This window comes from Cavia porcellus, unplaced genomic scaffold (genome assembly GCF_034190915.1).
Source record: "Cavia porcellus strain 051 isolate PalLab524CR breed Dunkin Hartley unplaced genomic scaffold, mCavPor4.1 scaffold_30, whole genome shotgun sequence".
Classification (NCBI taxonomy): Eukaryota; Metazoa; Chordata; class Mammalia; order Rodentia; family Caviidae; genus Cavia; species Cavia porcellus.
The window spans coordinates 3,982,428-4,007,973 of NW_026947513.1; the positions used below are offsets into that span (position 1 = coordinate 3,982,428).

The 25,546-nt window shown below is 36.0% G+C and overlaps 1 protein-coding gene across 4 annotated transcripts in view; it reads right to left on the reverse strand.

The window, feature by feature from the left end:
- Positions 1 to 25,546, reverse strand: part of Kcnip4 (potassium voltage-gated channel interacting protein 4) — a 1,100,013-nt gene that overhangs the window by 689,920 nt on the left and 384,547 nt on the right. The gene's annotated exons all lie outside the window — the stretch shown is intronic.

A 25,546-nucleotide genomic window follows, 5' to 3' on the forward strand; every position in this document is an offset into this window, starting at 1 on the left:
TTTTTTAGTGATTGTTTCTTTAGGCAGACTTCTTAGCATCTAAACACAAAGGCATCTTTCTTGAATAGAACAGACAGCATTTATTCTTCCTGGTAAGAACTTGGATATAGAAAAGTATTATACTTTTAATATAATAGTGATATTATATTAAATGTATTGATGCATGGCTTGAAAGGCTTAGTCTAAACCAATTACAAAAGAATTAGTTCTTTAAAAAGACAATATTTAAAGCTAATTTCTAACTTCACTCCTTTAACCAATTCAAAGTTCTCTGTCTATGTGACTGTACTCTGTTATTTGCTTCTCGGTTCAAAATCACATACATAAAACAACTTGTACTTTCCTTAGAGCTCGCATACCTTTTATGAGGCACAGCCCCCCCCCCCCAGCCCCGGGTGCTGCCCTGTGCCGGCTCTGCTGGCTGCCTCCCATTCCCTCTATACTCTTCATTCATAAAACTCAAGAGTTTGTTCTAGTAGCCATACATCTTGCTAAATATTCCTAGTTTCAGTAAACTAGAAATGACCACATAGCACACTTAGGAGGCAGTGGAGTGGTGTTTGTGTGCTCTTAAGAAGCGCATACGGCTAATGCTGCTTTCCACCTCCTCTGGCCGTGACTTGGGGCTCTTTGCTGCCTTGAAGCTATAAGCAGAAGATGAAAACTGTGAACAGCACAGGACTCAAAGTGAATTGTAGGCTCTACCTGTGTTGCTGCGACCTGATGCAAAACTAGAAAGTCACTTTCTTTTGAATTCACTAAATACATTACAAACACAGGAAATCACTAATACATGTATGCCTGTGTGCACACTATGGGACCTATAAACAAGTGGCTTCCCAATTTGTAATCTTACCCTGTTTGATCCCAGTGAAGACTTTCAATCCTTCTCTCCATCCAATAGGAATCTGTATTACTTCTCCCAAGAGCTAACTTCAGAGTTCATGTGCTCTTAGAGGTCAGCTTAAAATGTGACTCTAGCTAACAAGTTTATTTCCAAATTATTATTCTATCATAAATCTGACTCAATCAGTTTAAAGGTGAGACTTCCATAATACCTAAGAAGAAATAAAAATTCAATTATGTAAATCAGCATTTGAATTACCCTTTATATTTTATAAAAAGCTTTTTGTACACAGTTTTTATACTGACTCCACAGTAGCTTTGAGAATTTAGCATGAATAATACTTTTTGAAAAAGTGTGGAAACTGAGTCTTAGAATTACTGACTTTATCTCTAAGGCCACAAACTTATGATATGACCCTCGATGAGAAGACTTGATATTAAAATACCATAATTTGTAACACTTTTACTTACCATGAGTATAATGATAAAGACTAACATTCATCAGGCAGGTGCTATGTGCTAAAGTCTCTGTATCAAGAGCGATATCACCTTATTACATTTAATTTTCTTAATAATCATATCGTTAGGTACCAGTGCTCTCCTTCTGTGGATGCAGAAAAGTGAGCCACAAGCCAAAGACAACCTGCCATCCTCTCCTTCCCTTCGGGTCACTGGAGCTCAGTGCCTACATGGCATATCCATGCACTTGGCTCCTGGGACTTGGGGCCCTTGTCTTTGAACCCAAACCAAGTTTCTATGTTACTGTCTCTCCACCTCTGCTTTTCATTTATTCTCATTGCTATGGAAATGAAAATCTTTCATGTACCTACAACTGGCAACATTCATGAAAATGCTTGATACTAAACTATTTTAAGTTATTTTTCCCATGGAATTGATATTAATGAATTCTGGCTCTAGAAACCTGTAGTTTAAAAGAACTTCCTACACTTCTTGCAACTTAGCCTACAGTTTCTTTCACTATCAAGAAAAAATCTTAATTTAAAATGTACTTAATATAAAAGTACACACTTCCATAATAAACAAATCAATTTTCATATGGTTTTAAACAAGGTCTTTGCATCCATATTACTGATATCACTGATCCTATGTGGTTCTTGAAAAATGAAATCAAGCATGTAGTTATTGGGCATTTTTATTGGGTGTAGACATATTTAAATGATTCTTCTTAATGTATTTAAAATTATGGGTTCTTATTTTATCTGAATCCTGCTATTTAGTAATTATGTCATCTTGTCTCTAAGTGACAGTCATGATCTTTAAAATGAATTCATACACTGACCTCCCATTTTTATTTATAACTTTAAAAGTACTAATGGAAATAAATGGTTTGACACTTCTTTGGACATAATAGATGTTAAACAAGCACAGTTATTCTTTTTCTTCTGCAAATCTCCCAAACCAACTTTGATATTTTAATTTTATGTACAAGTTTCTTATTTTTAAACAAATAAAAGTATTTCTAGGCACTTGCTCCTAGGAAACAATGCATTAAATAAACAATGGAGGAATGTCATTTTCAAGATGTAATTATCACTTTTATGGCCTAAAATAACTAAGGGACCAGTATTGCAATGTCCTTTCAATGAGTTTTGCATGAAGACTTTGTTTGCATTCTATTTTTTCAATCTAGGTGAAAGTATTCATTTTCTGGTGTTATTAGAAATGCTTGAAAACAGAGAACTGTTGTCTGTATACTTACAGATAACAAAATATGTACTTATGAAATGAAGTACTCTGAAAGAAAAGAGTGGAGAAAGCACCACCTTTCTATCTAAAACTCTTTTAACTGTTCTGAAATGACTGATTACCATGATCAAGAAATTGTTTGCTAATAATTTTCCTTAATTACTATAAAATCTCAGTTTCCTTTAATTGAAGATGGCTCAGAGCACTGCCATCGTGGTAGGGACAACAGGCAATCACGGCATCTGTAGAAGGTGTCATCCGTCACTGGAGGATGAGAGTCTTGATTCTAAGGAAAAGTGTGTGTTTGAGTGCACTGTGGATAACAGAAGCCATGGCTTTGGAGGCTGCCTGTCAGGATTCTGTCTCTTGTGCACAGTGTTCTCAAGCCTGCTTTCTCTCTTCTTTTTATTCTTTTTATCCTTTTCTTTACCAATAAAGTGTTTCTAAGCCGGTTCACAGACGATGCTTAATTTGATTTTGCACTACTAACATTCTGAATAAGGCCATGCACAAAGTGATAGAAAAAATTTTATTGGAGGAAGGGAATGAATAGGAAAGATGCAAAGAAGGAGCCAAAAAAAGGGAGGGAGAGAAGATGGAGGGGAAAGAGAAAGGGGAGAAAGAAATAAGGAAAAAAGGAAGGCTTTATAGAATTAGCACTGAAAGCTCATTCATTTCACAATACCAGGCATCACTGAACTGAGGACCTCTCACTTGCCAGGCACTTACACCACTGAGCCAGACCCCAGGCCCTTGCCTTTCATAAAGTGACCGCATTGTGAACTGAGCTCATTACCAAAGTAGACAATAAAGCAATTCTATTAACAATAGTGCCACAGTTCCCTCAATCTTTGATGACTCTGTCTAACATCGTTCTTTGTCTGAAAGCTTTTTACTGTTACATTATTATTTTAATTGAATTTGAGGTATTGTAAGTCATAAATATTAAAAGATGACCAAAATCCCTAAGCTAATGTTTTATTTTGTGTATGCCACAGTGTGGCAGCAGAGACTTAAAAAGACACAGAAGCTAGCAATGGGAAAAAATTCATCTGGTCTCATCCAGGAAGACCCAATCACAGCCATTCTCAATAGGGATGTATCAAATGCCAACACCTATCTGTATTTAAAACTGTCTGACAGAAGAAAACTATTGGTTAATGAGTTTTTCATGTTTGACTTTGCTGGAGGCTCAACTTCCTTGCTAGCTTGTAACAGGAAAAATCTGATGAAAATGTTAGTAAATCTATGGGAATGAATGATACAGTAGGCTGGTTTATAGACACAGCTCTACTGAAAGAACATCCAATTAATTTTAAAAGTACCTTTATGAGCAATGAAAATCATCTCTCTTTATGGAAGATTGTGAAATAAAAACAAGGAATCCTACATTACTGTTTCAATGGGTAGATGAGATAATACACCCATAAGATACACTCATAAGATCACACGTGAGTAGTAAGTGATAGAATAAAAAACGATATGTTTGTAAGAGCACTAGATGTTCACACACGAAGAAACCACACAGAAGGATGCATTTCTCAGAAACTGCCTTTGGCATTAACAGCTACATGATTATATTTAAACAGAAAGAAAAAAGAAAAGTGGCTATGTTGGTCCCATTGTTTCATTTCTATCACTGTCACCTCCACTACCATGATGCTCCTCTGTTCCAGGTGGACAAACTCGGGCCATGTGTGGAGACACAAGAGGGCAGCTTTGCTGAGGGAGGGGATTCTCCTGTGCCACCTCGGGACTAAAGTGCCACGTCACTGTAGGGTACAGGAACCCATCTGGGTTCGCCTGCAGCTAGGCAGTGAGGACTGAGGCCGCTCATCTCTCCCCCCACCATACGGTCTACATTAACATCTCTTCAGTTCTCTCGGCCTTCACTGACCTGGATACTATTTCAGGAGACCCTGGTCATGGCAAATAAATGACAGCTCACTCCAGAGACTCCTTGGGAAGCATAGACAGACAGCATACTCATCTTGCTTTACCCAAAGGTTGTGCTGAGTACCCCAGGGGCCAGCGCATTGGACACAGGACTATTATGAAGCAGAATACACAAAGGGAAAGGGAAAGAAAAGAGGTTGATTTTCTTGAGAATATTTATGTTTTCCAGTGTAGAATTTTTTTCTAGTTTGTTTTCAATAAATAAGCATCTTATAATCAAGACAAGATGATAAGATAAACAATATCACACTGCATATGTTATTATGAACAGAATTCTATAATTTACTTTCAATTACAAAGAAAAATCAACCACTCAATTTCATTTTAATACTTGTACAAATATATTTCCTAGTTCCTAATGTTAATCATTAAAAACAGCCACTTATTTTAAAAGAAGATATTCAAGCTCTTAAAACTCAGATGAGTCCATGAGACCCAAAGAATTTATATGGTATATTCAAAGTCACACAGCCAATAGGAGAAACCTGGTACCAAAATTATGTTTTGTAAGAAAATTATAATGCATTGCTTTTATTTTATTTTTTCAACCTCAATATATTGACATATTTTCCAACACCATTTATTAAAGAGGCTATCTTTCTTCCAGTGTTCATATTTGGTGCCTTTGTCAAAAATAAGGTGGCTGAGTGTGTCTGTGGTTGTGACTATATCTTCTAATCGGTCCCACTGCGCCTCAGGTATATTTTTTTATCAGTACCAAGCTGACTCTATAGTAGTAGCTTTGTGAAATAATTTCAAGTCAGGGATTCTGATGCCTCCTACCTTGCTTTTGTTGCCCAGGATTGTCTTTGCTATTTGAGGCCTCCTCTGTGCCAGATGAATATTAGGGGTGATTTCTCAAAATCTGTGATGTATGCTAACGGTATTTTGATTGGGATTGCATGAAATCTGTATAACAATTTTGAGAATATGGCTATTTCCACAATGTTGGTTCTTCCTACCCGTGAACAGAGAATAACTTTCCATTTTTTGAGATCACCGTTGATCTTCTTTTGCAGATCATTTATGTAATTTTCAATACATAAAACTTTTACTTCCTTTGTTGGATTGATTCCTAAGTATTTCATTTTTCTAGATGCTATTGTGAAAGGTGTGGTTTCCCTAACTTTACTCTCACTGAGTCTTTTGTTTGTGTACAGAAATGCTGTTGATTGTTGAGTGCTGACTTTGTATCTAATTACACTGCTGAATTTTCCTATTAAATCTAGTAGATTTTTGGTGGAGTTTTTGAGGTTTTATATGTAGAATATCATGTCTTCTGCAAATAATAATAATTTAACTTCTTTATTTTCTATCTGTATTTCTTTTATATTTTTTTCTTGTCCAAATGTTCTGGCTAATGTTTTCAGAACTATACTGAGTAAGAGTTGTGATACTGGACATAGTTGTCTTGTTCCTTATTTTAAAGGAAATATTTTAAAGAAAATATTATTACTTTCAGTTTTGGTCCATTTAGTATGATGTTGGCTGCTGGTTTGTCACAGATGGCTTTTATCAGATTGAGGTAGAGATAATGTATTCCAATTTTTGTAGATTTTTTTTATCATGAATCGATATTGGATTTCATCAAAGGCTTTTTTTTGCATCTATTGAGATGACCATGTGATTTTTGTCTTTGTCTCTGCTATTATTATTGTATGTTATTATTATTTGTCTTTGGCTCTGTTATTATTATATGTTATTATTATTTGTGTATGTTGAAACATCCCTGCATTCCTGGGATGAATTCTACTCTATCATACTGTATAATCTTGATGATTTGCTGCATCCTGTTTGCTACTATTTATTTATTAAGTATCTTTACTCATTAGGCCTATATTAGCTCTTTTTCTTTGGTTGGGTAATTTTCTGATTTTGGTATCAGAGTAATACTTGTCTCTAGGAATAAGTTAGGGAGAACTGCTTATTTTTCAATTTCATTAAAGTGTTTGAGGAGTATTGGCCTTAAATCTCAAAATTTCTTGTACAATTTAGCTGTTAACACATCAGGAGCTGGAATTTTCTTTGTTGTTAAGTTTTTAATTACATTTTCAACTTCATTAGCTGATATTGGATTAGTCAGAAGTTTTACACCTTCTTGATTCAGATTTGGTAGTTCATACGTTTCTAGAAATCTATTTCTTCTGCATTTTCCATCCTATGTAAGTGCAGATTTTAGAAGTCGGTATTAATGATCTGAATTTCCATAGGATCTGTGGTAATTTCATAGTTTTTAATTCCTCAATGGATAAATCTTTTTCTTTCTTTTTTTTGATAATCTTGGGCAGGGGTTTATTAATTTTGTTTATTTTTTCAAAGAACCAACTGTTTGATTCTTTAATTCTTTGTATTGTCTTCTTAGTCTCAACTGACTTAACATATGCTCTGATCTTTGTAATTTCCTCTCTGCTGTGAGCTTTGGGCTTGACTTGCTTTTTTTTCTAGGAGTTTTAGGTGTAGCATTAGATTGTTTATTTGTGTTCACTCTGTTTTCCTGACATGAGAATTCATTGATATAAATTTCCCTCTTAGGACTGCTTTCATTGCATCCCTCAGGTTTAGGTATATTGTGTTAGCATCTTCTTTCTTTTTTTTTTTAATTTTTAATTTTTATCGGTACCGGGAATCAAACTCATGACCACCTGCTTCAAGGCAGGTGCTTATACCGCTGAGCTAAATCCCCAGCCTCTAGCATTTTCATTTGATTGTAGATATTGTTTAATGTTTTCCTGTAATTTCATTTGTGACCTATTGGTTGATCAGGAGGGTGTTATTTAATTTCCATGTGTTCCGTGAGTTTTTGCCATTTCTTTTGCCATTAATTTCCAATTTCATTTCACTATGGTCAGATAATATTTATGGGATAATTTCTATCCTTTTGCTTACCACAGGCTAAAGACTTAAACCAGAACCAAGCCTATCATCATGTACTATAAAGACAAAATGGACCAAGGATCTAAATGTTAAAACAGAAACACTAAGTCTACTGGAAGACAAAGTAAGTAAAAATCTCAGATATAGGGTAGGCAGAGAGTTCATGAAAAAGAACAAACTACACAGGAAGTATTTCAAAAATCAGTAATTTGGATCTCATCTTATTAAAAGGTTTCTGAATATTAAAATAAACCACCAACAGAGTGAGAAAAAAAAACCCCACAGACTCAGGAAAAAATTTGCCAACAGACCCTCAGACAAAATACTTCTATCTAGAATATACAAAGAATTGAAAAATAATCAGGCCTCTCAAATTCAAAGACCCAATCCAAAAATGTGCATCTGACATAAACAATTCTCAGATGAAGAAATACAAATGTCAAAAAAATATATGAAAACATGTTCCAAGTCATTGGTCATTAGAGAAATGCAAATTAAAGCAATGCTGAGATTTCATCTCACTCCAGAAAGAATGGCCAAGATCAAGAAATCAATCAATACCAAATGCCAAAGGGGCTGTGGGGAAAAAGGATCCCTACTGCATTCTTGGTGGAAGCGTAGACTTGTACAATCACCATGGAATCAGTGTGAAGATTCCACACAAAATAAGGGTTGGAGGTCCCATTTGAATCAGCTATCCCTCTTTGGGGCATTTTCCCAGAAGAATTAAAAACATCATACCACAGTGATATATGTGTTCACATGTTCATAGTAGCACAATTTTTTTTTGTACCTGAATTGAACTCATGATCTCATGCTTGCCTGGCAGGCACTTGTGCTGCTGAGCTAAACCCCCATCCAATAGAAGCAAAATCTGTAATAGTCAAATTCTGGCAACAACCCAAATGCCCATCAACCAAGAATGAATAAAAAAGATGTGATTTTTTTATGCAACGGAGTATTACATAGCTATAAAGACTTGAACTTTTATAATAAATGGATGTGACTTAAGAGCACATTCACAAGTGAAATTAATCTGACTCACATGTGTAAATACCATGTTGTCTTCCTAGTGTAAGAAACTAAAAGAGCAAATAAGATTCAAAATCTATAAAATGTATTATTAAAGGATGAGAAACAGCTCAAAGGGGAAAAATCAACTGGGAGAGGGAGAAAGAGAAAAGAAGGACTAGAAAAGGAAAGAAGATATACAGATATATAGATAGACACATACATAAGATAGCAAAGGACCACGCTAATTCTATTAGTTCATGGGAAAAAACAGTTATCACTCATATGGTTTGATCAATTTTGCATGTTTGTATCTGGTAATCTAAGCAACTCTATTGAAAATAATAATACGCAATATTACAGCCATTGTTAAATTCTTATCATCCTGTTTTGAAAGCCTATATTGTTATTGTTTTTGAGTTTTTAATTGTTGTCTGTCTGTCTCTTTGGGGTTTTTTTTCTGTATTTTTTTCCTCTTTAAAAAATATAGACCTATTTTAAGGGGAAAAAATTGGATGCCTATAAACTCCAAATCTTTTAATCAGGAAAATGTGAATTTGAATTTTAAATCTGTGTCACTACTTACAGGGGTTTGTTCAGATTACTACTAAGGCTGAGTATATTTCTTTACCCATGCAGGGTATTTTCTGCAATGGTTTGGTGTGGGAATTGAATAGTGTAACAAACAATGGATTCAGCATTTACACAGCACATACCAAATCCTCACTGCACTTTTTATCATTGTTTTTATCAAAATCATTGTTGTTAAGTACTCTATCATTGTGGCCAATTTCTTGTGTTTGATCTCATTTAGATAACCACAAAAGGAGAGAAAGAAGCCAAATATTTGACTTGAGCAACGGCACAGAAAAATTGCGGCTACTCTGGTAGATCCATCTCTCTGTCAGAGCTGGGGGAGGAGAAAATGTTAGAGGAGCTGGGTTTACCAGCAAAATGCAAGAGTGGAGCCTCATGTAGATGGAAATGGCTTAAAGTAGTAACATATGTCAGTCCAGCTGCCCTTCATGAAATGGATTAAGTGCTTTCACCTCAGAACTGCATGTGTCACGGCGGCTGACCCAACCTTGAGAAAAGTGTAGCAGTTAGCCTTACGCTGTCACCCACTGTTGCTAGTGTGAGACTTCAGATCTAAGAAACCAGAAAATTCTTAGCTAGAAGATGCACCCTGAACCTCTGAAGACAATGGAGTTTCTCTGACATAACCTCAGCAACAAACCATTTGCATGTGCTGATACTGCTTCTAAGTGCTATTTATGCCTTCAAAAACTGACAGAAACATGACATCTTCCATTATATTTCCCAAGGTAAAAATATTTTCAGTTCAGCAGAGAAAAGTATGTGGTCAGTACCTTAAGGCAATTGGAACACTGCAGGTCTAATGTTTTTCTACACAGCACACAGAGGAGAAAGGCACATATTTTTGAAAAGACATCATTAGATTACTGATATCCACACAATAAAACATAACCACTTCAAGTAGAGGATATGTTTCCACAGAGAACCCAAAGCCTGTAAAGACAGCTCTGGTGGGGAAAATAGTAACTACATAATTACAGCGCTCCTTTCCTCGGAAGAATTAAAATTGTATTTATGGATAAATAATACAATCAGTAGACGGTCACCAGCGAATGTTAGGGACAAGAAGCCATGAGAGGAAAAGAAATCAAAGTAAAAAGACGGACATACTTTGAAGAGACCATGAAATTAGAACACAAAACAAATGAGTGAAGGAAAAACATCTCTCTATTAGAGCCTTTCCATTTATTTATTTCAAAATCTTCATTCAAATTTCCTGCAAGAACAATGGTCAAACCCATAGGCTGACCATTCACTTTCAAGAAGAGTATGACTCTAACCCATCCAGCACTACAATCCATTCCCTGTTGTGTGGGGCATGCATCTGAAGTAGCATTTCTCATTCATTTACTAATTCATTCACTGGTTCATTCATCTTGCCTCTTATAATACACATGCTTATAATACAGTGTATCCATTTGACATGGCCACTACTTATTTTCAGTATAACTTAGAACAACTTGTTCTTTAAACTCCAGCCAACCTAAATTTCTTTCACTCAACTGAGCATTCCCTTTTTGTCTCAAAAAGATAGCTTCCTTCTCTGTGATGCTAGTTTCCACTTACTCTTTTGGACTGTGACGCTTAACCATTAATTCTCCAGAGAAGGTTCCCTTAAGCCCCTCAACAGGTCGCTGCTTCTGCTTTGGAAGAACTTGGCTTCTCTGACAGTTATTTTTCCCTTAGTCATGGCTCTGCTTTGAAAGCATCTCCCAAAAGACATGTGTTAAAAATACAGGAACTTTCAGAGTACCAGGGTCATAAGGGCCTGAATGGATTGATGCCCTGATCGTGAAGTGCGTTCTGAGGACAGGCTTGGCCCCTCTTGGTCTCTCTCTCTCTTGCCCTTCTGCCTTCTGCAGTGAGTTGAAATAAGAAGGCCTTGGCCAAAGCTGGTTCCTTAATATTGAGCTTCCCAGCCTGAATACATTTCTGTTTGTTGAAAAATTTCCATTGTGTATTTTTCTGTTATGACAGCACAAAACAGACTGAAATAATGTGTTATGTCTGTCCTGCTCACCAGAATGTTATCATCTTGCCAATCACTTGCAGAGAGTAGTTCAAATTATGATTACTGAGTGAGAATAAATGTACAATTCCAAAGACTGGTGGATGAATTGAAAACATAAAAAAAAAAGCCTACAGTGAGTTCTAATCATGAGTAAAATGCTATGCAAAACAAGGAACTAAAAGAGAGGTGCAGAGGAACCTTCCTACATATCTTTAGAAAAAACCATCATTGTCTTCTCCTGGCCAAAAGAATTATAGTTGTATCTTTTCTTAAAGCTGAATGCTGAATCACAATGCTAAACAATCAAACTCTAACAAGTCTCCTATAATTGACCTTAGAGGCCATCACATGTGTATGGCTAAAAGACAGCACAGGTCCTACCACAGCAGCCTCTTTTCCTATAGTCCTCTGAAATTTCCGAGAGGACTTGAAAATAATGATAGAGTCAGGTTTCATAGAAGTGTCTTCTTCTTCTCTTTCATAGTCCCCAAAATAAAATATATAATTGATAAATCTCACCAACTCAGTAAACATCTAGGCATCTAAAGCAGAGCTTTGCAGCTATTTATTCTGCTATAGGCATCTTAGCTGAAGAATATTCAGATCTATCACTTATCTGAGCAAGAAATCTGGGAATATCTGAAGTTCAGCAACATTATGGATCACAGACACAGATCCCTGTCCTGTAGTCTGAAGAAGAGTAAATTATGAGGAATAATCAAGATTGGAGGATGTGAAAAATGGCCAGAATGTTCAGCAAATGTGATATAGTCCATGCAGTAAAAATAATAATAATAATAATAATAATAATAATAATAATAATAATAATAAAAGGAATGCATCTTATCCCAAGTTTAGGGAACACCTGAAGGATGTGAGAGAAGAGCGTCTGGCCACTTTGTGAAAGGCAATGGAAACTCGGGGGTCCTGAAGCATCCACTGTAGATAAAGTGGTGAAAATCTTCACTGAAGGCAGGATCCCACTGAAGGTGAATATTAATTATCAACTCTAAAGGAAAATAAGAGCCCAATTTATTCAGAGATAACTATGCCAGCGTAGGACAGTGATCTCTTTCCTCTGTATAACTATGAACAGTGGCATAAACTATCTTTGTCTTCTCCTCTCTCTCCCTCACTTGTTAGAGGAGCTAGATCACAAACTAAAGAGGATGGAATACATAGACTTTTGAGTCAAAATGTAGCTGAGAGTTTAAAACATTAACATTGGAAATTGACCAGAAAATTTTAGATTACCCCAGACATGTCAAAGGAGAGAAATAATAAAATGTGAGACTATTATCATCAGAAAGGTAAGTATTTTGTATGTACATTGCAATGAATTGAAGCTTTTAATAAACAGGCAATTTTTTTGATTATCACTGATTTTTATCTTAACTTTCAAGAACAAATATTTTCTTTTACCTAATTTCTGAAACAGCAATGCTGTTGCTGAAATATCGATTGACACTAACCCAGTACTTGCTGAAGAACACTGGACTCATAATTTCCAATCTTCCCCATCAAAATATATAAAACTTCTCAGACTCAGTATCTAGGCATCTAAAGCAGAACACCCAATTAGAGTGTGATAGAGTTGATACATTGTGTCAATTTGAGAAGTTTAGAAGTTTAAATAAGAGACTCAGCAGGGAGCCAAGATGCTTACTTTGTAACTATCTCAGCTGACCCTGCCCAAGAAGAGGGCACAGAGACTTTGTGAGTGCGACATCTGCCCTGGGGGGAGGGGAGTGGGCTGTGTACAATGAAATTTAGGAGGAGAACAGGCTTATTCTTCCTTTCTTTGCTCTGATGGCTTTTGCTGGCTACTGTCATGAAGTTTTGCCCCAGTGCCATGCCACCCTGCCTTGGAGCCTGCTGATTATGGACTGAAACTTCCACACACAGTGAGCTAAACAAGCCTTTCCTTCCTTTATTTTGGATATCAGCAACAAGAAAAAAGTAACCAAGACACAGAGTAATACAATGCTAAATGTAGTGTATCTTTCCTTCACAATTACCCTCTCTATATGCACAATCTCTTGTGATGTATAGCAGAAGAATTAAACAAGCAGAATTGAAATAAAAACTATTACATTTACTGTGAGGTCTGCCACACACATTATCATATTTATTTCACACAGCAGACAAATTGATAAAGAGAATGTGATATTCACACACGATGGAGTATTTCTTTGCCACAAAACCAGATAAACTTGAGTCATTCGTAGAAAAATGGATGCACCCTGAGACCATCATTTTAAGTGAAATAAATCAGACACACAAGTTTAAATATTGCATGGCTTTTCTTATATGAGAAGCCCAAATTATAAATAAAACAACATAAAAGATAGATGAAAGAAGCAAGGAGATAGATCTTTCTCAAATGGGAAGGGGATCAAGAAATGGAAGGAGGTATGAAGGAATAGAGACAAAGGGAAGGAAAAGGGAATTAGGATGTGGTACACACCTCTATCTACTCCACAGTGGAAACATGCATTGCAAATACATACTAACAACCAAAAGAACAAAATGTCCTATGACCAGGGCTTCTCGTATGTAGGAGAACTGAAGCTTTGAAGAATCAAGAGCCTTGGCTCTGTTAGAAAGAAATGAACGTGTCAATATGTGATTTCACACCTCAAGCCTTTTAGACCCCTAACTCTGCACCCATTCCACTGGTTCATATGTTTCACACAGTGTCTGCTCTGTGCATATGGAATGAGATGAAATGCAGCAGAACCACTCACTTACTAAACATTCATTGGCTGTCCATTAGACCAGGAAAGTGGATCAGGTAAGTCCATAGACAGATAAACGGGAGCACTTGTGCCTCAAATCCAACATAACCTTCAGAAGCTGGTTAAAGGAAAGTATCTTTCTTTATTCTGTCTTCCTATCAGCAATCAGCTTTAAAACACTTAAAGTAAACCATCTGTGTGTGTTTTTGTTTTTGTTTTTTTACTTTAGGAGGAGACCCCAGCCCTTCCTGATCATGAAGGAAACACGACAGGTTGAAAAGCTGCCCACCATGGAGAGATACCTTAGGAGCGGTAGGGGTAGCAGGCAAGTGTAAATGAGGAATTGAGCAGATAGAAATCAATCCGTTAAACCCCAAAACGCTCAGGTCCCTGTCCAACTTTCAACTCCTCCTGAAAAGGCATACCTTCACTACAGATAGTAGAAAGACATAGTCTGCTGCTGCTGCTACTGTTGCTGCTGCTAGAGAATGCCATAGACTGGGGAATTCACAAGCAACAAAATTTTATTAGTTCATTTTTCAGGGAGCTTCATTTGGCCAGGAATGACTTCTTACATGATAACACAGCAGATAGTGTCACATGGCAGGATGATGTGCAGGAGAAGAAAATTGGTTTAGAATTCCTCCTCTTGTACAAAGTTACTCCTTTGGTAACTAACCCACTTTTGCAATAACAGTCCTAATTTATTCATTATAGTTGGGTCTCTATGTCCTAAAGTTGCATTAGGATTTCTTCCAGTACTTCAATTTTGGGGCATATATTCAAAGCACAATGATATTCCTCTTATAATGCAGCAAGTATGATGTTCTTATGTCTGCATCAGGAATGGAATGTTAGTAGTCCTTATTACATGATAGGGTCTCCTCTAAGTTATCCATGTGGTCTGAACAGACCAACCAATTCTAAGATCGCATAAGATGTAGCATAACTGCTAGAGTGTACTTGGGGACACTGAAACAGATGACTCCTAGATTTTCCCTCACTTCAAGAAGAGAATTTGAACTCTCCTCCAAAACACACTTAGATTTAATAGTAGCTAAGATTTATTGAGTCTCTCTTATGTCATGTTTGAACATTTTAATTGAGTCTTCCTATGAAGCTTGTGAGGAGGGAGTTATTATTATTTAATCTATTTATCACACTGAGTCAGCTAAAGTACAAGCAGATTCAGTCACTTGTCCAAGGTCACTACCATAGGTGAATTTTGAATGGCTTTTCCAAATTCATGTTGAAATGTCAAGCCTCAGTGTGGGTATTAGGACACGGGGTCCTTGAGAGACGATTAGGTCATAAGGGTGGTACCTTTATAAATGAGATTAGTGCCCTCATAAAAAAGACTCCATTGCTCTCCATTGCCTACTTTCTGTGAGGGTATGTATGAAGAGGCGATGTCACAGCGTGATGCTTGGCACTCAGTTAATGTGTAAAAGTGGAGAAATTTTGCAAGACAATTTATTCTTCCTTTTACCTATAATTTGTACAGTTCACATTTAAATTAAAAAATCCTATCTGGTCTCCTGGGAAAATAGCTCAGGCAAACATTTCCAGAAGTCTTATTTCAATATGCTCTACCCTAAATGTGTGACATTTAATGACTGTTTTGATTTTGGGAAGAAAGATTCCTGGGCTGACTTCGATGAGGTGAAAATGTATGCTCTTGGGGCACACAAAGATACTGGAGCATTCTTAATTTATTCCATTATCTTTTAATTAAATTGCCCTCTATTATCATTTTCTGAAGTGGGATTGTGAACTTGATGGAGCTTAGAATTTGGCACCCAGTATTTCTGTTGTAATCATTACATCTTCAAAATTCAATTGTCCTTTAGAATTTTATCTCTTTTATGCCTCTAATTGCCATCTGCAACTGTACTCAGCTTTGAAACTCGTGCATTTTCAACAATTCTTTATCCAAAAATGGTATCCAGTGGTATCTAAAAATATTATTAGTGTATGTCTAGCAAGAAACTTTACAAATACACTGTGCTGAGTATTAAGGTAAATCCCCAAACGTTGTCCTATGTACCTCAAAATGAGTTTGCCTGTTTTGTTGTACATACACTTGCCTTCATTGTGTAAAATGGGGCTAACACAAGTCCCTCTAATTACCATGCATGGTTGCTTTAAACATTCAAATACTATATGATGAAAATTTTGTGTACAGTCTCAGAAATAAGTTCCCTGCAGTGTTAGCACTGGTCTTTTTCTTTATATCCTCTACCTGGTGATCTCACAAAAACATCTACAATAATACATCTAAAATCAAACTCAAGCTGTTCCACAAGATTATTCTCTGTGTCTCTTATTACCACTTCTCTAACTCAGGAACAGCACTATCATCATTGTCTACTCATATCAAACATAGGCACAGAGGGAGACATCTCATCTTTTATTGCTGGCATTGCCCAGTCTGTCAACAAGGTCTAGAGTCCCTCTATCAAAGCTCGGACCTCAGCACGATCATCTCCAGTCTGGATTACTGAAAGAGCTTCCTAAGTGCTCTCTTCACTTTCATTTTCAAACACCTCTTACCCTTCAGTGCAGTTAGAGCAATTTCTACCCCTTAAGTGGGCAGAAGTTGTTTCAATGACATGTCTGCTTCAGAGGTTCTAGAAAAATCTTGAACCCATGTGAATGGCAAGGGATGACCCCTCTCTGCCATGGAGACTAACATAAAAAATCATTCAAATTCTTGGAAGGCTGGTGTCTTTTAAAACACTGTATCATCATGCCTACTCCTGCTGGAGAGTGAAGGGGAAATGTAACACATTTTTGAGAGACATTTTCAATGATAATTACTTTAACTTCTGTCTATCACAGTTATGCTGTATTAATAGAAGTAAATGAGTTGACAAGTGATTGTAAAATAAAAGACTTTTAATATACTATGCATTAGGATATTTTACTTCAACATACACATTATCATGCTCAAATCAAATGATTTAAGACACTGTGTTTAACTATAAAAGCCAAAAATGGGCACTACATTTTCATACCTCTTAGGGAGCTTTTTAGATAAAGAAGTCATTGTACAGAATGTTATGAATAAATAAGCATAGTGAAATACATTGTCATCTGTCACAGTTCATTCTTATCTAAATCAATAAAACAAAAAATAGTTTCAAATCAATAAGAGAAAAAATGCAAACTGGTTCCCAGATTCTCCCACCTCATCCCATCCTCCACTAGCAAAGTGCTTTAAACTTTCTGTTCAGGGGTCCAATCCTACATCCACTGGTTACTTTATGTTTGAGCTTTAGCTTAACTCTAAAGTGTTTGAGGTTTTGATCTGTAAAATGAGTTGAAAATCTATTAAGATTACATGAAGTTACTGAGTAGATCAAATGAGTTAAATTTGTAAAGCACTTAGAACATAACAGCATATAGTACAAAAAATCAGTGCTTTGTCTTTATATTTTTTACCTCCATTGTTATTATCTAAATATTTGTGCCTGTTGAAAGTTCATTTGTTGAATCCTAACCACCAAGCCATTGGTATAAAGAGATGGTGTCTTTGGGAGATGATCAGATATCAAAGGCAGAGTCCTCAACACCTGCACTGATGCTTATAAAAGAGAATTGGCTCCTAAAATCATATGAAATCACAAAGGAAACAATGGCCCTCATGACACACAATGTTTACCTGGCTCTTGGACTTCATGGCTTTGAGAACTGTGAGAAATGCATTTCTTCCATTTATGTCACTCAATTTATAGAACTTTGTTATAAATCCAAAAAGTTTTATCTGTCAGTAGTTGAGTCTTACAGGTGATTAATCAATAAGTTTTGTCTTTTTTAATCACTGTCAAATGTTTCATTTAATATGAGCCTTTGGCTCTCTTGACTACTTTTTTGGCATTATGCACAATGCTCAAGGTATAATATGATAGTCAACAAGTATTTATTGAATCTGTGAATAACTTCTGTCTTCACTAAAAAGAAGAACTATTGAATCAATGTACATTATGTGTAAAGAAGGCATTTGCTAAACTAGTTAAGGCTAGTTAAGGTAGAGTGATGTCTTGATCAGTTTTGGGATTTTTTCATGGAGGTACACTTTGGGGTGTCTGTCTGGGTCACGGAGGTGTGACCTTGGGTACCGTATGTGATTCCTGGTCCCTTCCTCTCTGACAGTATTCTCCTGCCCTGCTTCCTGGCCATCATCAAATAAGCAGCTCTGCTCTACCTCACTCTCACACTATGAGGTTTTTCTTTGGAGCTGTCAACCACTGGACTGAATCCCTAAAACCATGAACCAAATGGAACTTCTCATGTCAAACTGTGGGTATCAGATTATCTCTGGGATGAGAAAGTTAGACATGTTTATGTCCACTGCCTTTGAGAGACTGTTATTAGAGACAGGATTAGCTGGCTAGAAACTATCCAACAGAATAATCCTCCCAAAGCTTTGGAAATTTCCATAAGCCAGTTGATAAATATCAACATGCAAATGAAAAGAAGATATAAATACAAAACTATCTTAAAAGATGTCCAAGATAGCTTTTTTTTTGTAAAAGAATGTAAAACCTACACTATGTACAAAAATGCTCATAGCATCACTGTTAATTTGTTTTTTATATTTCAGCTCTATAATGATGATGGAAAGATTCTTCAAGGCAAAGATCCTCATTTCCTCTTTTTATTCTTCAACTGCTTGGTTATAGTTGGATACCTTGTAGTTATTCTGCAAATACATGTTGAATTGACTGTTGGGTACTAAGAAATAAAATAAGTACATTCTACTAGAAACTAAGAACTTCAATTTCAAAGAGTAAGAGAACTTTTTTTTAAAATTTTTACTTCCGAGAAAATATGCAGCCATTTCCCCAACACTCATAAAAATAGAAAATGAAATATACTTTATGAAGTAATCATTATATTAGAGAGTATGCTTCTTGGTACAGTTGCTCCTCATTTTTCAAAACATAAAAGGTCATTTTTTATTGAAACAACTAATGGTATAACTGTTTACTTTATAATTGGGCTAATATTTTTTTCCGAAAACCATGTTTCTATTCTTTTAATCATATTAAACAGAAAATACAGGAATGGATAAAGAACTCATAGACTATGATTCTTTTCTTCTTTTAAGGGAAGCCTTATATAGCTGAATTAATAGCAGTTCAATTTTCAATTTATTGTGATATATTCTGGTAAGGTAGTAATTATTTCCTCTCTAATCTTTACATTCATTATTAATCAAGTAAAGGTAGTCCTTGTTTTGAAATTAAATTTTATTAAGCTTAGAAATTACAACAAAGGGCCAGGGATTTAGCTCAGCAGCATAAGTGCCTGCCTGGCAAGCGCAAGGTTATGAGTTTGATTCCTGGTACCACCAAAAAAAAAAAAAAATTACAACAAAGAAAATTAAAGCAATTTAATATTACTAAAGCAAGAAATTAGCCAGATTTTTTTCTTTCACTGGGATCTTTCCTGGATTTTTTGATATATTGATAATTATATGCATGTATGAGAGGATGAAGACATAGGCAAATCTATAAGTAATTCCTAAGAATTTTCTCATCTGTATATCTCAAAACTGAACACATAGTTTGAATTCATTTCACTAATTGCTTATCACTTACTACTGTAGAATCATGCCACAAAGGACACAAATATGAATAAAACTTCCATGAGATGCAGGGACCCATATTGGAGCATATGGGAAGTCTTTTTCAGAAACTATTTTAGTTATTTTTACCTTTATAGAATTTCTACAGCTATTAACAATTTTTAAGAAACATTCCTGAAAGACACTCAGACAAATCTAACCTGCTCACTTTTCCCGACACTGTCAGGTAAATTTTAATGAAATGACCAAACAATGTGGGAGGATCAAACAATTTGAGGCAATAATTTTTTTTCTTACTGGGTACAACCCACAACAAAATGCAAAGGAGTTTTTTTTTTAAAAATTAAATAAGTGTAGTGTTTTCAGATTACAGGTTTACACTCTCTACTGAGATTGATGTTGTTACTTTTAAGTCTTTCCTACATGCATCTACGCACAGTGCTCAGGAGGTCACAACTTGATATAATATTTTGAACCTTAGTAATTAGGACACCACTGGTCCCCATTCTTTCCAAGTAGAGCTCCCACTGTGACATTAAATGAATACATAGCGCCAACAGCAAAATAAATGCAAAAATGAGAAGGAGCTTCTAAAATATCATTTCAGTTATTCTTATATCCATCTACTCTTCTGCTTATAGTGTGGGATATATTTTGAACCTAGCAATTATAGTAAAACAAAGGATGCATACATTCACTGTACTGACTAATAGGGTCCTCAGTACAAATTATACCTATGTTTTAGAAGATAAAGGGATGACCTTGGGAAATAGAAAAATCTAGGGTCAAATTATGGGTCTGGCATTTCTAGTAGTGCTACCTGTAACATTTAGTATTTTAATTGGTAAAATTGGAATAAAACCTACTATTAAGCCTATTATATATGTGAAACACATGATGGACATACAGTGCCTTACACAGTACTTAGCACAGAGAAAGTGCTTAAAAAAGTGAAGATATTTTACATGTCAGTTTCAGCGGGAAATTTTAATAAGTAAAATATAACAATAACATAACGCTTTGAAGAACTCAACCATTTCAGATTTAAAAACCAAATTTGTATAATTGCAAAATATAAAAATAGGACAATCACATTAAATAATGTATAATCAGACTTCTCAACTCCAGCTGCATTTCTCTCTAATTAACAAAATCAGAGAGGTGAGGCTGCGTCCTCTAACCTCTGCACCTCTAGGCCCAGCAATCTTCTGCTTCCACCTTTGCTGCTCCCTAAAGGGTAAGCTCCTGGGGCAAGTCCCGTCAGTAGGGGTCCAAACACTGCCTACACAACATTTCAGTATCTTTACTTTTTGCAAATACTGCCATGGGGTCAGCCCTAATCTGCACTTCATTTTCATGCATTATCATCAAGATACAAAGATTAACTTTACAAATAACCAATTAAAGTGCTGAATTAAACGGTGCTCTGCAGTCACCACCTTCGGTTGGGCAAGGAGAATTGTTCTCCCTGGCTCTGAATCGATGATTCTTTAGATTAGTGTCTCAGCTTTACATTACTTACGCCAGGTCTTCATTTAGAAGCTCACCTGTGGGTCAAATCAATAATAATGAATTATGTTGTTTAGTATTTATCTATTTGGGAGCTGGGAGGGATGGCTGCATATGACTTAAGACATCAGACATTTATTGTCCTTCACAGAAACAGATGCTTAGTTCAGGGGATGTGACCAACATGGAGCTCCATTAGAAGTTCTTGTGCCCTTACTAGTGGTCAAAGGACACTGTCTTAGCCAGTGAAAAGTACAAGCTACTTCCAACTTCTTCCTAGGTCGTGCTGCCCTCTTGTAGGCTGACCTTTCCTCTGTATCTTCTTTGTCCCTTTTCTCTGCCTAGAACATGGAGGGAAAGGTACAGAGTAGTGGTTATTTAGGGATTATGAAAGTGAAACCTAAGAAGGCAGAAACAGAAGCTTGATTCAGGCTTTACCAGAACAAGTAGCAGCTGGATTTGGTGCACAGTCGTGGTTTACTCACACCTGTTACAGGCAAAAGGGTGACGCTGAGCACAGAGTCAGTCTTGGGGTGAGAATAAACATGATTCTGTAAAGCTATACTGGGCTTCAAGTGTAGTTTAGTGGTATAATGCATTCTTACCATGTATGAGGTGCTGAGTTCAAACCCAAGCAAAAACAACTAGCAACAAAACTAAAACAATAACCTTTGTAATTACAGAGAAACGAAGTATGCAAAATATACTAGGAACACCAGAGTCCACAGCTGACCCACTGATGGCATACAGAACAACAGGAATGGATCAAAGTTCAAGGCAGTGCTTCAAGCAGACCTGCTCAGGTTATGATTAATTTAGGAGCTGTTAAAGTCCACACCATAGTCAAGAAAACTCAGTTTCCAGATGTAAGGAAGGACTCACAGCTGGGACTAATGTAATTTTACAAAAATCAATCTTCCTTCTCATTTTTTTATCTCCTCAATGAGGGTTTATTATAATAAAATATTCTCAGATCTCTTTCCAAGCATATTATACTTCTCAATGGCTTCCTCGGCAGTAGTAAATCCTTAGATTCCTTTGCATAGTGCTAAGCAGAAAAAAATTGGGAAAAATTATCAAGAGAGGCATTACCATCAATATTATGGTCTCTCATACACGATCATAGGTGTTTATGAAATAAAATATAAGAGTAGTTTTGCTTTGCAAATCTGAGGATGCCTCATCATTTTAAAAATTTAGTTTATCATAGTATGTTCTAGAAACACGTTTTGATCAGCTCACTGAACAACTCATCAATTTCATCAGTTGAAGTACACACCTGGTAGGAAGCTGAAGTCCTTAGTTTTGCATAGCTATCAGGCCCTCTCTGGTAATTAATAGGTAGCGCATGTGGGTTCTTACTAAGGACTGTGCAGCGAGCCCTTTAGAGTATACAGATGAGCTCATTTAATTCTCTTAACTCCACCATGACATGTCATTACCATGCTCATAGCTCAGAGACTTATGGTGGGAAAGGCTAAATTTGTTAACCTCTTTAAGACTTAGATTACATCAACCAGTAAGATACAGTAAGGCCAGGATTTACAAACATGTTCCGAGTTCTGTTCTGGGAGAATGTTCATAAGTCGGGTTTTATCATAGATCCAACAAAATGAGCCTTATACACCTCTGACACAAACATACAGTGCATCGTACTTGTATTTCTTAGTGGTTCCCTGTACATCATCACAGCTTTTCCTTCTGCTTGTAGCCATGCTGGGCTCTGACTGAGCACTGGGCTACTGTCCACTATCATACTGCACAAGACTCAGCAGTACAGCTACTACTGTGTCCAGCAGACACGTAAGCTAGTACTCACATTTGATTTGTCTACAAATGCTTATGGTGTGAGGTCCCTTCCTAATCTAAAAGTTCACAACTCCAATGTTCATACATCACAGACTTTCTGTATTTCAATGGATATTGTGGAGCAAGTATTGTTCTCATTATAAATCTGCTGGAATGTATGTACTTCTTGGAATTTGAAGTCATGCAAATTTAGGTAAAAACAAATACTTACACAAATTGGAAATTGAGAATAAATAAAGTCACAAACATTATCGCATTATTTTTAATACTTTTAAAACTTACAGTTCATTTTGGTTAATAATTATCGTTAAAGCTTTAATTTTTTAAATATTTTTCTCTGCATATTTTGTATACAGAGAAATACTTAACATAAAAATATTTTCTCTGTATATTGTGAAATATTAATACTTTAGATTTAGGTAACTACACTCTTAATATGACTAACATTAAATTTTAAGATACCAACAATACTAATTGGTAGACAGTTGTTGACACTAGAATAATTTAATGCACAAGGAACGCATTACAAGGACTGTGAGCATTTTATCTTTGTAAATGTCTTATAACTACACAGGACGAGTTGTTTAGGATAGATAATTCAAGATCACTGAAGTGAGGAATATTAAAAAGCTTAAATGATACTGACAAAAATTAAATAGAATTTTTTTTATTCATTCAAAAGTATTTTCTTATTTTTTATTCACTTATTTTTGCAATGTCGAGGGTCCAATTCAATTTCTCCTGTGTACTAGGCCAGTTCTCCACCACTGAGTTACACCCCCAGCCCCATTAGTAATTTTTAAGGACCAGGTTGAACAAAAGGCACACCAAATCCTGAACGTCTCAGTAGAAAACCTGTTCATAGTTTTGTCCATGGTCACTCAATTAAAGACAGTAGTATGAGTTGACACAGGTAACAAAATTCTTGGCTTTCTGGGCTGAGTATAAGCAAAGGTCACAAGGTCACTTTCCCAGGGCCTTCAAGGTAGATGTTTATATAAGTCCCTGGCATGGGATGGAACTGGAATTCTTGACAGTTTTGACTTGGGTGCTCATGTTAAAGCATTTCTCTCCGAGCCACCAGCAGAAGCAAAGTGCCGGTCATTTGCATCCAGAAGGGAATGGAGCCTTAACTTCCCTTTCCCCCTTATTAATCTTACTTTTTAAGTGCATAACAACCTATTTATGTTGCCTCAAGCAGATTTAGAGTGTAAAGCTGACTCCTGCTGGGCCAAATGACATCAGAAATTAGAAGGTGGTTTTGAAAAATGTGGTTTCATCATCTTATTTACTACAATGTTAGGAAAGGGTAGAAATCATGAGTCTGAGACAAAGAGAGAGAGAGAAAGAGAGAGAGAGAGAAAAAGAGAGAGAGAGGGGAGGGGGAGGGAGGGAGAGAGAGAGAGTGCAATGAGTTTAAAAATAAAAATGCAGTTATAATGTGGAGTGAGATGTTGGGGGTATTCCCATTAGTTTAACATATTGTTTTATTCTATTTCAGGTATAGAATATATGACACAGTTAGTGGTCAGTGATAGCATAATGCCCCAAAATTTACCCTTCCTAGAAAAAAAATATACACGGTAAGCTAAGCATGATAGGAGCAGGGAATTGAGGGCAGACGGGAACTTTCCGCAGCCATCACAGTTGTTGGTATATGGTACATATTTTCTGAAAATCTCTTTGGATTGCATTGGTAGATGTTGAGTCTCAGCAGGGCCAACTGCAAAATGAAGTCACTGTGAAAGAGAAAGATAGATAGATAGATAGATAGATAGATAGATAGATAGATGATAGATAGAAAGCTGCAGATGCAAATAAATGTTTACACAGAAAAGGGAAAAAAAACCTACAGGCTTGCTCCACTGAAATATATTTTTGTCTTTTTTAAAAAACAATGATGGCATCTGAAGGACAATGCTGTATTTCTTGGTGGTGTGCACTGAATGGGTTTTGATGGAATCTCCTTACAGAAACAGTCCCAAGGATCCAGTCATCCCATTGGTGCTGACATTCACACTTGCAATAATGCAATTTGCTCCATATTTAGGAACTCATTCATAACTATAAGAAATTACTACTTGAACTGAAATCAAAACAAGTAATTTCAAATGCACAGAGAGCTTGCACTCCCTTGTGTATTGAAACATGAGTGTGAAACAAAAAAATCTTAGAAACACAAACTGAGATGTCACATCCCAGTGAGAACACTGGACTCTCATTAAATCAGTAATTAACTATCAATATCTCTTCTGGAAAAATTCTAAAATTGAGCAGCTTAAAATCACTCTACACATAGGGACTAGCTGACAAGCTCACTTTTTTATGTTCTTTTTTTCCTAGTTGTTGATGGGCAATCAGCGATGATAATCCTGCTGACTAACTGTAACATTTTCTGAATCTTGTAGGTCCCTGGAGAAGATGCATCCCTCTTAATCTTAGTGCTTTCTTTAAATTACACAAATCTACCATATTATGTTACCTACAACTTAAAAACAACACTTGTTTCTCTCTCAACTGCATCTCAGGGTTTTTAGATTTCTCACTGAAGGCTAATGGATTAATAACAGCATCCTCCATGCATGCCAGCCAGAACCAACGAGGAATTTTTTTCTAGTGAACAGTACATTATTCCAAGAAGTTTAAAAATCCCTTTTAGACAAACAATAATTAATTTTAAAAGACAGCAAGTAAGGGAAGTTGTGAGACTTTTAAAGATCAATTCAGAAGTTGTAAAGTGGTGATACATATTAAATATGGGTTCTACCACTTTAACTGCTAGAATATTTTATCTGTTTTATTTTTATTAGAACAGGGCTTATGTGATACATAAGGCTTACATTCATAGGCGAGGGTCGGTACTGGTACATAAGACATCATAATATTTTATTCATC